The 12645-nt window shown below is 26.7% G+C and overlaps 1 protein-coding gene and 1 pseudogene across 3 annotated transcripts in view; both read right to left on the bottom strand.

Moving 5' to 3' along the window:
* LOC113386121 overlaps window positions 1-2210 on the bottom strand; it is a 7908-nt pseudogene extending 5698 nt beyond the window's left edge.
* The window catches only part of LOC113384414 (beta-1,4-glucuronyltransferase 1-like), a 129552-nt gene that overhangs the window by 56851 nt on the left and 60056 nt on the right, over window positions 1-12645 (bottom strand). The gene's annotated exons all lie outside the window — the stretch shown is intronic.

The raw sequence follows: 12645 nt of genomic DNA, 5'->3' as shown, positions 1-12645 counted from the left end.
TGTCATAAAAGCTGTAGACATAGCAGAATATTCATTTAATTTCAAATATGACATTGGTAATATGCAATTAGCAAGAGCTTATGGCATTGTGTGCGATGACTGTTAAAAATTTATGCCGATTCTGCTAATTGGATACATAAATGCAGTTGCTATGGTAACTCAACCGTAAATCTACAATGTCAAAGCTTTACAGTCGTAAATTTATTTTAAATTTTTACAATTACATAATTAAACATATTTTATACGAATTATATGCTTGCTATTAAATTAATTATCTTTAATTATAAATATAAAATATTGATCCTTTCTCAATGAATTGCGATTATCAAATCCGTCGGAAAAAAGAGCATTTATTTATAGGATGGCTCATCTTATAGGCAGAATGTTTGATGCAGCAGATAGGTGCAATAACTTGGTTATTGTTTTTATTATTAAAGAACACTATTTTCTTTTATTTAGTTTTATCATATTGTATTTTTCTTTTATATCATACTTTCACTTCAATATATTAATTATTTTCCGCATCTTTATTTTCTTTTTCAACATGTGAAAGGGAATATTCAAATCCAGCCTGTTTAAATATCGAATACCTACTATAGAATGAATCAGAGTCGTAAAATTTATAAAAGATTACTTTTAATTAATATACTTCTGACGCACTATAAATTTCGAAACATCATTATTGATAAATTTTCAATAATATTTTATAATTCATAGTTATAATTATAATGATCACCACTAAAAACAAATAAATTTTAATAACGTCAGTGACGTCCTAGCTGTCATATAACAAAACTAAATTCGTTCTTGAAATTTCACTGTGCAACACTTCAAAAATCTTAAAGGGTATGGGCGTGTTTCCATACAGAATTGGCCCCACCCTAGTATTTAAATAATTTTGATGTCATTTTATAGGTATTTTCGAGAAAATCCGATATACCAAATTTCAAATCCGTAGCTCATCATTTGGCCGAGATATCATAGAAAATGTGTGAAAGTGGCCCCTTTTTTCAAAGTCGTTTTTTGTCGCAACTATGAAAGATATCGACAAAAAAATAACTGGACTCTATTCACATCGATGTGTACAATATTATTGATAACAAATATTGTTTAATAATTATTTTTTAGTGCATGAAAAAGTGAAAATAATTTTTTGTTTTAAATTTTCCGGTAGTGCGGTTGTTTGGACTAATTTTTAATTAGCATCATTAGAAAGGATATTGAATTTTCTTTTAGTGGTGCAAATTTTGTTTTATTTCATGTGGTAGAACACATTCAAAATAGGAAAACCTGAGCAAGTACACGTTCGCGCTCATCATCGCAATGACTAGCAACAGCATTGCTCGCCGCGCATCGTGATAAATTAAAAACATTCTGAAAAATACAAGATATTATATATGTTTAATACTAACTATATTATTTAATTAAATATATATTATTTATGTATGCACAAGTATATTATTATTTAATCATATTAATAATAATTATTAATTATTACCTAAGAATATTATTAATGATAATTCAGGATTAATTATTAATTATTAATTATCACTAAATAAATAAAAAAATAAATTGATAAAAAAATACATAATATAGTATATCGGTATATGATTTCTATTCATGCTACAGCAAGTATAGAAATGCAAGTATACTAAGTTAGTCTGAAAATATTTAAATAATATCTTGAAGTTTTTTTTTAAATTAACATAATATATAAAAATATATTGAATAGAATATCTCTACCTATAAATTACTCATAATAATTGTATAAACTACAATATATGTGCATAATCCTTAATTAAAACGAAATTTCGATTCGAAACGAAATCGAAACGAAAGTTTTCGATAATTATTAAATAAATAATGATTTTTTTTTTAATTTTTGTGTGGTGTTTGGGAACTCTACACTTTTGTACCAGATTTTGATTTTGCACTTTTCTTATATTTTAGTGGCAATTAATTGATTAGTGTATAATTAGTTATTACCATAATACAATTAATAATGCCGCGAAATCGTTTTAATTAAGGATGATACCCAATAGTACAGTAGTCAACAATGTTATGAGTATTTTAGGTAGAGATATTCTATTCAATATATTTTATTATATATTTAATTTAAAAAAAAAACTTCAAGATATTTGAAATATTTTCAGACTAACTTAGTATACTTGCATTTCTATACATTGCGGTGTAGCATGAATAGAAATCATATACCGCGATTATACTATTATTGTATATTTTTATCAATTTATTTTTTATTTATTAGTGATAATTAATAATTAATAATGAATTAATAATTAATAATGAATTAATAATTAATAATAATTATTAGGTAATAATTAATAAATTAATTATAAAGATGATTAAAATATAATATACTTGTGCAATACATAAATAATATATATTTAATTAAATAAAAATATAGTTATTATTATACATATATAATAATCTTGTATTTTATTTAAAATGTTTTAATTTATCACGATGCGCGGCGAGCAATGCTGTTTGCTAGTCATTGCGAATGAGAGACGACTTACACGGGTTCTATATGAGCGCGAACGTGTGTACTTGCTCAGGTTTTCCTATTTTTGAATGTGTTCTACCACATGAAATAAAACAAAATTTTTGCACACTAAAAGGATATTCAATATCCTTTCTAATGATGCTAATTAAAAATTAGTCCAAATAACCGCACTACCGGACAATTCAAAACAAAAAATTATTTTCACTTTTTCATGCACTAAAAAATAATTATTAAACAATATTTGTTATCGATAATATAGTACACATCGATGTGAATTGAGTCCAGTTATTTGTTTGTCGATATCTTTCATAGTTGCGACAAAAAACGACTTTGAAAAAAGGGGCCACTTTCACACATTTTCAATGATATCTCGGCCAAATGATGAGCTACGGATTTGAAATTTGGTATATTGGATTTTCTCGAAAATACCTATAAAATGGCATCAAAATTATTTAAATACCAGGGTGGGGCCAATTCTGTATGGAAACACGCCCATACCCTTTCTAATTGTAGGTGCGTAAAATAGAAATTTTATATAAAGCCATTGTTATTAAAACTGGGTAAATATGAAAAAGACTAAATTAAATCAAAAGCCATTTCATTATCTCCCAAATGAACCCAAAAACAGTTTATTTCAACGTATTCTCATGCATCTGCATACCATATGCAACATCCGTTCAGTAGCTCCATATCATGCATTTTTAACCATTTTGGGCAGAAAACTTTGTGTGAATAAAAGCATGAGAGTCGGCAATTGCACTATAAAATGATTCATATAAATGAACACTCTTTGCTTAGTTTGTTCTATATTATACATGAAAAATTTATTACTGAAGATATCAATGCTATGTTGTATCTGCTACATTACATTGCATGTTTTATCGCCAAATATAAATCCGTCCGCCTTATTTAAAAGGAAGTCAGTAAGCCCCAAATAATGAAGCTTTTGTACGAAACAGATAACGTATTTTATTGTATAATAACTTTATCTCATTAAAAAATATAGTCGTTGAATAAAACAACGCTTTCTGATTATGCCATTATAATAAAAAATAGTTCGCAACTATATAAGGAAGAATGTAAAATTAAATACAAAAAATAGAGAATAAAGTTTTATGAAATAAAGCTTAATAAAAATAAAAAAAAACCAATTTATTAATAAAACCAAATAGTTCAACAATAAATAAAAAAAATAATAATAAAGAAAGTTAATTTTAATAATCACACTATTGTGCAAAAATGACTACAGTCAACGCATACAGTAAATTAATTTACCGTTTGTGTAAAATACGGCTGTAAAATAGTACCTATAAAACTAATATTGTAATTAATTTGAAGCTATAGTTAGCAAAAATAATAATCAAAACTTGCATGAAGTTTCATCAGTTATATACATAAAGAAATTTATTTCTGTTTCTAGTATTATTTATATGCCCTTATATGCAGTTTCAAAACGGAACTCTATTGTTCAGAGAATTTTGTACGCAATTCATCTCTTTAGTAGTAAATGTTGGAATTTGCAATTTGTATTTGGTACATAAACTAATAATCCAGGGATGAATAATAGTTAGTACTTTTAATTTTAAATCAGCTTATCTAAACGCTTATGTGCATATATATATAATAATATAGTGAAAAGTTTGAAACACTCCTCAATTAAATAAAATTATGTGGAGAATGAAAATAAAAGTAAAATAATTTTTAGCAAAATCATATACCCCATCATACAAACACAAAATATTGTACCAAAATAAGTAAAAAATGGTTTACTAACGAATCATCATTAAATAAACTAGAATTACCTTTTTTGGCAAAAGTTAGTAAATGACGACCATAGAATTTGTTTACCGCCACGTAGTTATGAAATTCATTATTGTTATAGTTTAACCCTTGTAGCTGTGGACACTGATTTGTTAATATATCATGTATTTATTGCAGTTCTTATTACAATCACTGATTTGTTACTAAGTTATAGTGAAAGAAGATATATTTATTTATTATTTATTAAACATGTTTCGCGGACTTTACTTTTAGAATTGAACTATTAGTCCTATTAAAGTCAACGCTACCAGGGTTAGCAACCATCCCATGTAAAAACTCAATGCCATGAAGATTGTCACCTTCATGGCCAATATAATAAAAAGAAAATACGTTCGAACAGAATTGTTGGGCAAGAAATTCTAAATGTATTATAAAGCAATTTTATGTTTCATAATGATAATTGTCAAATCTTCATTTTCATTCAATTATGAATTGTTTTGAACGAATAATTTAAGAAAAATAAACAAATTTAATTAGACCTCAAAGAATCAAGTAAAGTTTAACTTGTGCATTTGCAAAAGGTCTGAAAGCTCAATACTTGTAAGTCACGTAAAGTTTTTCATTACATTAAATTTATCAAAAACGGATTATTGTTGAAACATTTTCATTATAATTTGATTTAATGTTATTGAAATCTAAATTGTTAACATCAGTAAGTTGCTCGCACCTGACATAGTAAGTCATCATTCGCACCTATCACGTCAATAAAATCTTTGTTACCACGAAATATGAAATCTAACGCTTTCTACATATGCATAATTTGATTTTCTTTCATGTGCACGGCGTTGTTCTCTTCGTTTCACAGTTGAAATTGTCGTATCTCCTACAATTATATTAAATATCTCCGCATTAGAGAGTCTCCATTTATAATAGAATGAGTACACATATTTGGTCTTTTTATTATGAACGCATATCATATTAGCGAAGAAGAGAAAAAAATGTTAAGCAACATAGTTTCGTATTAACTTTCATAGCACGCTTGGAAAAGTACCGTTGATTTGCTTCGATACCACATGTACTGATTTCTTTAACTATTTAAGCGTTATTTGATATCAATGACCTGCGCGTATGGAATTATTGCTTATTATATTCTCTTCAATGGCGATTGATTTGCAACTGATTCAATTATTGTAATTTAATTTAGATCTTCGAAATACGATGAAAGATATACTTAAGATCTTTTCTTTGCTACCTAAAGGTTTCATGTTCCATGTTGTGCCATATGTTGTCATATTACAAAAGTTATTTTTTGACGAACGTTTTAACATCTGAAAATAATCTCGAGGAACTTCAAATTACCTGCCAATTTCAAAAAAATTGGATCCACCTTTGAAAGGTGGATCGTTTTAAGAATTTTTGCGAAAATCTGGATGAGATTTTATTTTTATTTTTTTTTTACAATAATGAAAAAGCAATCAGAAAAAAAATTCTATAAGCTATTGTGTTGATTATTAGAACTCCAGTAACAGTACTGGAGTTCTATATATATATGACATGACGAAGATCACTCCAGTGGGCTACTCCATTTAAATGCATTAGATCGAAGGGATGCTTCTTCTTCAATCTTCTAATATGTGATGCTTATAATACGGGAATTAATATGGGGTTATTGGGTTGATGATCTTGTCGTGATGAATTCCAGTTCTGTTTTCACTACCTCCTGGACAGATCGATTCTTAGATCGTTATGTAGTATTTGGTTGCTGACATACCAAGGTGCATTTGCAATACAACTTAAAATTTCAGATTGTTTTCTTTTGGATAGATGAAATTCTTGATTAGTGGCGCAGCCCCACAACTCTACACCATAAGTCCAAATCGGTTTTATTGTCGCTTTATAAAGTAGAAATTTGTTTCTAATGATAATTTAGATTTACCATTAATAAGCCAGAACAGTGACTTCATTTTTCTTTCCATTTATTTTGTTTTGCTGTTAATATGAGTAATCCAATTTAATTTGCCATTGGATGAGGCATTATATATAATTTTTTCTTTCCGGATAAATATTTTGGAATTTTAAAATAAAAATGAAAAAAAAAAAGATAATGAAAAGCTCGGTCGATCTTTACTATAATTAATCAGCACGTTTACACCAGCTTTAGAAAAGTTTTTGATTTTTTAGTAAAATAAAAAAAATTTCTCGGTCGCCGAGAAATAAAAACCAACAGTTATATACATACAGATACTAAAGTGACACAATATCAAACCATTTTTGCCGGAACTCATTTAGACAAATTAAATTAAGACACAGAAAAATAAGCTCTTTAAACACGATTGAAGGTTTATCTATTTAACTTTGAATATATCACTCAATTACTGAACGTTAAATGATTGAATGATCCACGCTGTTTTTATTAATTTTGTTTAAAAATTTCCTTAATTGATATATCTTTATCCAAGTCGAATTCAATTATGCTTATCATACCAAATCAATAATTATGTAGTGTGACTGTTTGACGACTTGAAAATGTATATTTTACCATTTTTTAAAAACATTGAATACTTTCTTCACTATTTATTTTTATTGACAGTGACAGCTATAGTCTTAAGTGAATATGGAGATAAATTAGACTCAATAGAGCAGCAAATGATTAGTAATATTTATTTTTAGATCAGATTTTTATTTTTAAAATAGAATAATCTTACTTTGATTATTTATGAACAACCTTAGCAAAAATCTGAAATAACTTTTATTATTATAGACAAAAAAACTAAAATATATGCCAAATTTGTTATGGAAATTATTATGTACCATATTTCGTTATTCTATAGGTATTTCACAATGATTAATAAACCCCGTTTAAACCCTATTGTAAGTAGCCAAAATCAATTTAACATAAATTTTATTCCGGTATGCTACAATCAACTGATATTGAAATGTAATCAAGATGATTTAACTTAAGGTTAAATTTTGGCAAATTCACAACTCAACAAACGAATTCGACTTCTGTCCCTCGGACTACAAGATCATTTTTCATTTCGTACGAATATTCTCCGTAATGACTATTCAATGCCGTTGGTGAAATTCTAAAAATAGAACGGTAATCAGTACACAGGCAAATGTTCGAAGTACGTTAAACGATCATGTATGTTTAGAAATACCTTAGCGCAACCAAGAAATACGTGATCATCGCTGATGTAAGGACGAGAGGTCAGGGGACCCCAGCGAGCAAACTGACTTCTTGATACAGCCGACGGATAAATAGGTGTTATTTATACAGTGTTCTTTTGCAGTGATGTCATCGCAAAATGGATATATATATATATATATATATATATATCATATATATATATATATACACCAAGTCTGTTTTACACGGAGATTGGTTCCAGAAGAAGCTGTGTAAAAAAAAAAAGTGTAAAAAAAGATATTGATCTTATACAAAAATGGTGATTTGTTCCTAATCTCTAAAACTATTAAAATTAGTGAAAACAAGATTTTCAAAAACAAGATTCAGTTTATTAATAAAAATTCCCCTAAATTAGTGCATTCACATTTGCTTGACAGTAAAATTGTTTGTACGCGCTAAAGGGGAATTCACTTAAATCTTTCAGCTAGTGTTCGCAAACTATCGATACTATCGATGGTTTCAGACTTTTTTTTTCATAAATACTTTTTGTGATATGAACATACTTCGCAAAAATTAAATTTGGCAAAAAAAAATTAAGCACATAAAATTTCAAATCGTGCTAAATGGAATAAATCGTGTAAAAAAATTAAAAATATTCATTTTCAAACGTGTTATATCAAAACCGTGTACAAAAAGACCGTGTAAAAACAGACTTAGGTGTATATATATATACCATATAATATGTATTTATTTATTTATTTATTGAATGTATGTAATTGATTATCTGTCTACATTCAACATTGAATTCGAACCTGGGACCTCTGATTGAAATCTAATTACAATCACCTCGGAAAAGCCAATTTAATTACATTGATATTTTGTTATACATCATCAAAACAAAATTCTACGACTCACATGTATGTACAATTTCTACTGAAAAATAAATGTATGTACAAAAATTCATTTACAAAAATGTATTTTTATGCGCCAACGTCAGATTTGCAGCATCAAGATAACAAATATTTATTTAAGATTTAGATACGCATGTGGGAACATGAAATTTATAGCAATAGGCTTGTTAAATATATAATGACTATACACGTTATTTTTCATTGCTACAATAAAATCGAAATGAAAACAACTGATAAAAAACAGCACGCTAATTGGAATTCTATTTGAAGAAAAATATGTCGCAATAACAAGAATTATTTGATTTAAATTAAATAATTTTAAACATCCTGCACGAATAAAAATATGTATTTCAGATACACAGTGATTTGTAAAATATGATATACATGTAAAATATCTATACGTTTGCTTGTACCTCTGCATTTTCGAAAGATTTTTCTTGTGATATAAAAAAAGATCAGTGATGTTTCCTACACCCACAAACTTTTTTTATAAATAATATACTTTATCCTCTTATATTTATATATTTTTATGCTTATCATTCTCTTTTATACACTTAATTTTTGAGCTTAATAAAAGTTAAACAATTTTTTTGCATATATTGCCGTTCCAAATAATATAATTTTTTTTAAGACGTACCTCTGCATTTTCGAGAGGTTTTTCTTGTGTTATAAAAAAAGATCAGCTATGTTTACTACACCCCAAATTTTTTTTTATAAAAAATGGATTTTACCCTCTTTTATTTATATATTTTCACGCTGATCATGTTCTTTCATACGCTTAATTTTTGAGCATAATAAAGTATAAAATATTTTAGGATCAAAATAATATAATTTTTTAAGACAATATGCTGGTTGTAAAAGCATAAAACATTTTTGAGCAGGAATTCATTACACTTAAAATTGCCCATTGGAATGACTCGAAAAGATAAAACAAAGTAAAATTAGGAATTGATGTTGATTAAATGCTTTCAATGTTGCTAGTGCTGTTTAATTAATTTTATCGCGTATGTGAAAATATTAGGAACAAGACTATATCGATACATATACATATATCGATAGTCGAAAAGAATGAAAATTATTCTTTTATGGTTTTGAGGAGATTTATGTCTAATGATATCCATTGTTTTTTAGTTCTTTTCCTTTAAATTAGATGGCCATTTTTTAGTCTCCAACTTCTTGGCTCAATTCTCGTACCTAATGACTCGAATTCAGAAGGATTATGTGAAGCATCCACAATACTAAAAACTATACAATATCACAAATCTGTAAAACTTATATATTATTCAAATTTCAACATGACAAGAATATCGCAAAAAAATGTAACAATAAATACAACCGGACATAATAATTACCGAAACATTAGTTCGCGTGTCACAGAGTTAAATTTAGGACTGATCGATATTTCATATACGTGTTCAACTAATCGTAAGATCTGTGAATGATATAAATATTGATACCAATGTTAGATTCTGTCAAAATGATGTGAGAAATAAAATAAAATAAAAAATAGAGCTTGGGCAACATTATAAATACAACATATCGTATTTCCAATCCGACAACATAATTATAGCAAGATGATATTTGCGCGAGCATATGTTGATCAGGTTTACATATATTATGCATATATTACTTTGATAAATATGGCTTAATATAAATAGTAATTGGTATACAATTCCATGTCAACAAACAAATATCGGAAAAATAATGATAGGAATCTCAAGTTTCCTCTTTCTAATTTTTTTATTCACCGATATATTCGAAGCACAAATTGAGTATTTTGTAATACAAGCGTAAATTTATAATATTATAATATTGTAAATGAATTATAGACTAAAGATTAAAATTTAATGCAAAGAGTAGAAGTATAAAATTCATTTGATATAAACGACACTTTAATTTTAATATAGTAATTTTAGATTAACTATTAATTTAAATTACATTTAATTTCTTAAAAAAATCTTTATAACACTGTTACACTATATCACTTTACTAAAAGCTTTGCTTCTATATTGATACAACTGAATTTATTTAATCATTTCTGGATAATATTAAATAATATTGTTAAACAAATAGTAGCAAATTTACCATTACATATTACAAATTTAACATTATCCAAAAATAATTAAATAAATTCAGTTAAAAAAAATTGCTAAAATTAGCATGTGCGGTACATGTATTAGATAATATTTTATTATTTCAAAACAAAATTTATACATTTAAACAAAAAGATAGTGAAAATATTTATTTATGTATTTAAAAATATCTGATTCATTTTTAATCAATGATGATAGTCTATCGAAATTATATGTATAAATTACTGTAAATATTAAACAATTATGGTTTTACTTTATTAGTGTAATTTAATTTGTTTCCTCATAACATGAGGTCATAGAATAAAAACAATTTACTAAAATTCCTCTAAACTCTACTATCAGTCTTGTTTCCTCTTTTGTTTTTGTGATCCATGAAAAAATATATATCTGAAGGTCATTAGATCGGAATATTCTGTATTGAGACCTCGCGTGTTTAATATTGAATTTTAAGTGCACATTAATTAAAAAGAGATTTTTAGAAACTACGTAATATACAAAAGTATATTGATAGTTGTGTATAATATTAGCTGGTTACGAAATTTTTAAACAAAAAAACGATATTAAAATACAGATATACATCTGCCAATAAATTCGACTGTTTTTACACAATTCCTGAGAGTTTCTATATAAGATATAATTATATTCAATTCAAATGCCATAGCATCGACAAAGTCAAATAGGTCAAAATTCAGTAATTAGTATGATTATGTATTCTTACCTCTCAGCTATTGCTCAATATTTAATTATTATAAATGCGCTAAGAAAATCACTTACAATCATTTTATAATACATTGCCGACACACTTTTATGTATAATTTCAAATGGCATTTGGATAGTTTATTATTTTTCGTAACAGATCGGTGATGAAATGACTAAACCGAATTACATATGAAATATTATTCATGATGTACATTAAATATTTATTGCCAATTATAAGCTGATGGAAAAAAACTTTTTCATTCCGAATTATTTCCGTTTTGATGAAGACCACAAAGTTGGTCACCTTTATTATCATTAGACATAGGAACTAACTAATTTAAGAATAAATATTATTTACTACTGTATTTACCCATTAAATGTTTTAATTTCATTTCATATTTTTATTTAAAAATATTTGGTTTATTTATATTTTTTATGTGTTATTAATTCTACCTTTTTGGAACATAGGATGTCTTGATCTTTAAGAACTTTGAAGCATTGAAACTAAAAAAAAATCAATAGTCGTTCATAGTCATCAATAAATTTTAGTGACAGTATATTTTAATTTTTAGCAAGTGTTTTTTGAGTTCAACTCTTCAAAGTTCCTGAAGAAGACATGCAATATTCCTGAAAATTAGAGAATATCTAAAAATAAAAGTTTAATTATTTGTAGAAAAATGAGGTATACATATAATGACTAACGATTGTTCACATATAAATTGTCATTTTTAATTTTTAATTAACAAAAACTGATTGAATTCCAAAAAATTAAACCTGCCCTAATTTATTACCTCACACACCACAGGTGCAATTTTCACTTTATAATATATATAAATGATTTTATTTGATGTAGCATAAAGGCTGCAAATAAATAAGGATGACAAGAAATGCCTCACGTTATTCATTTATTAAGTTACTAATTATACATGAGTAGTTAATTAACGAGCATAAGAGCTATTGCTTTATCAATTTATACATTTTTCTATATATTTTCAAATACCTTACAATCGAAATCAAACAAAATAGATCAACTATTAAGCTCTATAAAATGAACTACATAAGCTCTGCGTAGTACTTCCGATCCAAGAAAATGTACGTATATAATTATGCATATTTAAATTCATATTAAAATAATAAACTATGCATAGTATGAACCTCTGTAAGATCGATATCAGGGAATTGTAAGACATCACATGCTCGGGAATATTTAAAAACACTTTTGAATTTCCCACGCATATCAGCGTTAGAATAGAATCGTACAATTAGAACGAAATAATTGCATAGCTACCGGAAACGTCCGTGTGGATTATAAATGAATCTCATTTTGTGAATATATGCATAATAAATGAAAATGAAACATCGCCTAAATAAGTTAAAACGAATTGGAGATATTAATACGGCGGCTGATATCATAAAATACATTAGGACTCAGGACATGTTCAGCTTTTGAGCTTAAAAGCTTTAACTGAAAGCGCCTCATATTCAATCATATAACCTACTTAAGTAAAATTATCCATCTTTGCACAC

The sequence above is a fragment of the Ctenocephalides felis genome, unplaced genomic scaffold (genome assembly GCF_003426905.1).
Source record: "Ctenocephalides felis isolate EL2017-DRISC unplaced genomic scaffold, ASM342690v1 CF-g0.4_SCAFFOLD_03571, whole genome shotgun sequence".
Lineage (NCBI taxonomy): Eukaryota > Metazoa > Arthropoda > Insecta > Siphonaptera > Pulicidae > Ctenocephalides > Ctenocephalides felis.
This window is presented reverse-complemented; position numbering and strand designations above follow the sequence as displayed.